The sequence below is a fragment of the Nannospalax galili genome, unplaced genomic scaffold (assembly GCF_000622305.1).
Source record: "Nannospalax galili isolate Female #2095 unplaced genomic scaffold, S.galili_v1.0 scaffold285, whole genome shotgun sequence".
NCBI lineage: Eukaryota > Metazoa > Chordata > Mammalia > Rodentia > Spalacidae > Nannospalax > Nannospalax galili.
Window position 1 is genome coordinate 3387587 of NW_008355157.1, and position 4890 is coordinate 3392476.

Sequence of the window (4890 nt, forward strand, 5' to 3'; positions counted from 1 at the left end):
ATCAGGTTGGAAATCCCACTGTGTGGGAGAGAACAAGGTACAAGCATAGTTATTTGTGGGTTTTCTTTTCTTTTTCTTTCTTTTCATGCTCTTTTCTTTTGGCACAGAGTACCATGTAGCCCAGGCTGGTCTCAAACTCAAACTCAGTATGTAGCTGAAGATAGCCTTGAATTCTGATCCTCCTGTCTCCATGTAGAATGGGCATCGTATGACCGCTTAGGTTTATGTAGCTCTAGGCTTTGAATCCAGGGCACCATGCAAGCCAGGCAAAGACTCCACTAACTAAGCTACATCTCCAGCTGTTTCTTTTCTTTTTTAAAAAAAAAATTATATGTATGTTATACCTGCATGTATGTATGTGCACCACCTACATACAGTGCCTGTGGAGGCCAGAAGAGGGCACTGGAGCCCTTAGAACTGGAGTTACAGTTGGTTGTGCTCTGCCTTGTGGGTGCTGGAAACTGAACTTGGGTCCTCACAAGTCAGCACATGCTCTTAACCACTAAGCCATCTTTCCAGCCTCACCCACCCTCTTTTTTTTTGAGACAGGATCTCCCTGGAGCCCTAGCTGGCCTGGAACTCACTATTGTAGAACAGGTCAGACTCAATCTCACAGAGATCCAGCTGCCTCTGCCCCCTGAGTGCTGGGATTAAAGGCATGTACCACCATGCCTGCCTCCCCCCAACTTTGAAGAAAACAAACAAAATTCTTGTATGGAAATACACACACATGTAATGTCCAGCAAAAAGTTCTGTTTTGTCATTTCAACATCATCCTCTTCTTCAATGCCTCTGATATAATGGACATTATTACATCTCACTGGGGCTGGAGAGATGGCTCAGTGGTTAAGAGCACTGACTGAACCCAGAGGACCCGGGTTCCATTCCTAGCACCCACATGGAGGCTAACCACCCTCCAGAACTCCAGTTCCAGGGACTCTGACACCTTCTTTTGACCTCCTTGGGCACTGTAGGACACGGGTGCACTTACACACATGCAGGCAATACACTCATACACATAAAATTAAAATATTAAAAAAGGATAAAACTTCACCTCACTGGGTGGTACACAAAGCTATCGCAGGCCCAGAACAGGTGAGTGTCAAGAGAATCATTATTGTTTTTTGAGAACTTCTTGCTCTGTAGCCCAAGCTGGCCTCAAGACATTCCTCCCTCATCTGTCTGCTGAATGCTGGGATTACAGGTGTGAGCCATTGTGCCCTAAACAGCAAGAATTTTAAGTGGTGGGGTGATGAGATTGCCAGGTGAGGGGGCCTGTAATCCCAGCTACTCAGGAGACTTGGCAGGAGGATTGCTTTGGCTCACAAACTCAAGGTCAATTTGGACAAAAAATGGAGACCGTAAATAAAAAGAAAAAAAAAAAAAAGAATGAACCTTGGATCGAACTAGCCAGCAGCATTCCTCCATGGTTTCTGCTGAACTTTTTTGGATGTGAGTTCTCTCATCAGAAGTAATGCTGAATGAAATGACAAGCAGTCCTGCCTGAAGAGCTCCTGCCTTAACTTCTTGCCCTGACATGTTTCAATGATAGACTGTGACCTGGAGTGTAAGCCAAATAAATCCTTTCCTCTTTTTGAAAAAAAAAAAAAAAGAAAAGAAATTTGGGGCTGGTGAGATGACTCAGTGGTTAAGGGCACTGGCTCTTCATGCAGAGGACCCAGGTTCATTATTAGCTTCTATGTCTCACTATGCTGTGCAGTCATCCTTGAATTCCTCCTTCAGACTCCTGAGTAACTAGGACTCTAAGCATAGGCCATGGTCCCTGCCCTGCCATTCACTTCTGTTGGAATCAAAATCTTGTAGGACTCAGAAAATTGTGTGAACCTAAAAAGCAACCAGAGAGAAATTTTATAAAGATTCAGCTTATTTGGGAATGGAATAACATTGCAATTGGAATTTGCAAATCCGTATATTCAAGGGGGTAAGGGAATGTTTTAAAAAGTAAAATGAGAGCTAGAGAAATGGCTCAGCAATTAAGAGTATTGGCTGTTCTTGCAGAGGACCTGGGTTCAGTTCCCAGCACCCGTATAGCAGCTAACAACCACCCAGTTCCAGGAGGTCTCACACCCTTTTCCGACCTCCTCAGGCATTGTACCACATGGGCACATGGGTGCACTTACATACATACAGGCAATATACTCATACAAATAAAAATAAATGAGGGGGCTGGAGAGATGGCTCAGTGGTTAAGAACACTGGTTGTTCTTGCAGAGGACCCGGGTTCAGATCCTAACACCCACATGGCAGCTAACAACTGTCTGTAACTCCAGTTTTAGGGGATCCGACGCCCTCTTCTGACCTCTGTGGGCATTGCACGACATGGGTGCACTTCCATACATGCAGGCAATACACGCATACACATAAAATAAAAATAATAAATTTTTAAAAATTTAACTGTTTAAAAAATAATAAATGAAATATTTTTTTCAAAAACGGAAATTAGAATTTTCTAAGGTATTTTGAAAGAATAATCCTTGGTTATAATAAACAATAGTAAGAATGGTGCAAGCCTAAGGCTGGGCAGGCTAGTGTTGGGCAGAGGTCTTGCAGAAGTGATTTCTGTGTAAGGCTGAGGGAGCCTTTGTGTCAAGCAGCGGTTCTGGCTGAATCTTTTGTAAATAGCTTATTAATTAATTAATTTATTTATTTATTTATTTTTCTAATAGGGTCTCCCTAGCCCAGTCTGCCTGGAACTTACTATGTAGACCAGGCTGGCCTATATCTCACAGAGATCCTCCAGCCTCTGCCTCCAGTGTGCTGGGATTAAAGGGATGTGCCACCACACCTGGTGTGGAAATAGCTCTTATAAGCAGGTACATATACAAGAGACCCGCACCCTCTTTTACAAGCTTCTATGTCTACTTATTTATTTATTCATTAAAAAAGACTTATTTATTTAGTTTTTTGTTTTGTTTTTTGAGACAGAGTTTTACTACATAGCCCTCACTGGCCCAAAACTCTCTGCGTAAACCAGGCTGGCTTTGAACATAGAGAGATCTGCCTGCCTCTGCCTCACAAGTACTGGGACTAAAAGCTTATGCCACTACACCTGGCCTTATTTTATTTTTAATTAATTATGGGTATATGTGAGTGTTTGTATGTGGGTATGTGCACATGAGTGCAGTGCCTAAAGAGACCGGAGGTGTCAGAGCACTTGGAATTGGCATTACTGGTGATTGAGAGCTGACCAGTGTGGGTTCTGTGAACTGAACTTGGGTCCTCTACAAGATCATTATATGCTCTTAAGTGCTGAGCCATCTCTCTAGCCCCCAAATCATCATTTTTTTAGACCGACAGGCCTGGGATTCACTATATATAGACCAGGGTAGTTTGGAACTTGCAGTGAGACTTCTGTTTCTGCCCCTCAAGTGCTGGGATTACAGGTATGAGCCACCATGACTGACCCAGCTTCCTTCCTTCCTTCCTTCCTTCCTTCCTTCCTTCCTTCCTTCCTTCCTTCCTTCCTTCCTTCCTTCCTTCCTTCTTTTATTAGACTTCACATAGAAACCCAGTTTTGATTCTGACAACTCTCTTTGCAATAAAGAACGAAACTGGGCTATTCTAGAATTTCATAAACAGGGAGAGATTACAACCATATTCGCCACTATTTTTTTATGCTTTGAAGAATTATTTTTTATCATTAAAAAAATTTTAATAACTACATGATTAGAAGAAGCATTTCACTACAGCTTTAACATATTCAGTAACATACTCCAGAGCAAGAGTACATCCCTTTCACAAGTGGGTGCAAGTTTCTAGGTTCACAGTTGAACCTAGTATAACTTAATACAGTTATACAATATTGAACTCAGTATAAGCCCTGTAAGACATAAAATTGAATGAGTTTTTAACCTTTAAAAAAGATCTCCATTTCGTTTTAGAATATATTATTCCTTGCAGAAAGACTCACTGTTTTTGCTACTGACATGTTGGCGCATGCTTCTCTAATCTGTATGCATCTGATTATTACTAGTCATAATCAGTTGCACTTGGATCCTTGGCACCTGTGTATGTCTATAAAGTCATCAGGTAGATTTCAATGATGTTTATCACCTGTACTAATTAACATGACATAAATTCCCATGCTTCTTCCTCAAATATAATACATTTTAAAAAATTTGTTGATCTCTGTGTGTGTGTGTTTACATCACACAGAACATCCCAAACCATCTCTTTCAACTGTACACCCACTTCCCAGATAGCACCTTCCCATAGCTTCCCTCCCCTGACTACAGCCCTTATACTCTGATATCCCTGCTACTGTCTGCTGTGTCGTCGGCACCCCCAGCCATTCCCCATGCCATTCCCCACTACTTGCCCTTCTGGTGAATCTAGTCAGCCTATCTAGAGGTCTTTGTTTTAGGAAGGTCAGCTGTTCCTCATCTAGCAGCAATCACTTGTCAATATTCCTTTAGATAAGATTGGGGTCTGCTGTTCATTTCCCCAGTTCTATGCTGGGTTACTATCTGGGAGTCCCTTTGGCCACCTGTCCAACAACTCGAAGGAAGGTATCACCTGTCTGGCATTGTTGCTTTTTATGTAGCCTTTAGCTATGCATATGGACTCTTAAGAAACTATATTGGCCCCTTTAATCTTTGGTTATACTTTCCTTTTGGGTGTTTAAGGCCATACAGTTGGCCCAGATAAACCAATATATTATTACTTTTAAGGTCATACGAGGATCTGTTTCTCAGGGGTCATATGGGCTTGGGGGGAGCCCCTGGCTCCTCAGGCTTTTACCAGTTCCATCTACGTGAAGATAAGAGGTCCTGCTTGACCTGGGCTTCACTTAGAAGCATGGAGGAAATGTTTTCTCTGTGTTGACCCTCCTCTTTGCAGACTGGACACTGGTTCAAGTCCATCTTCTGG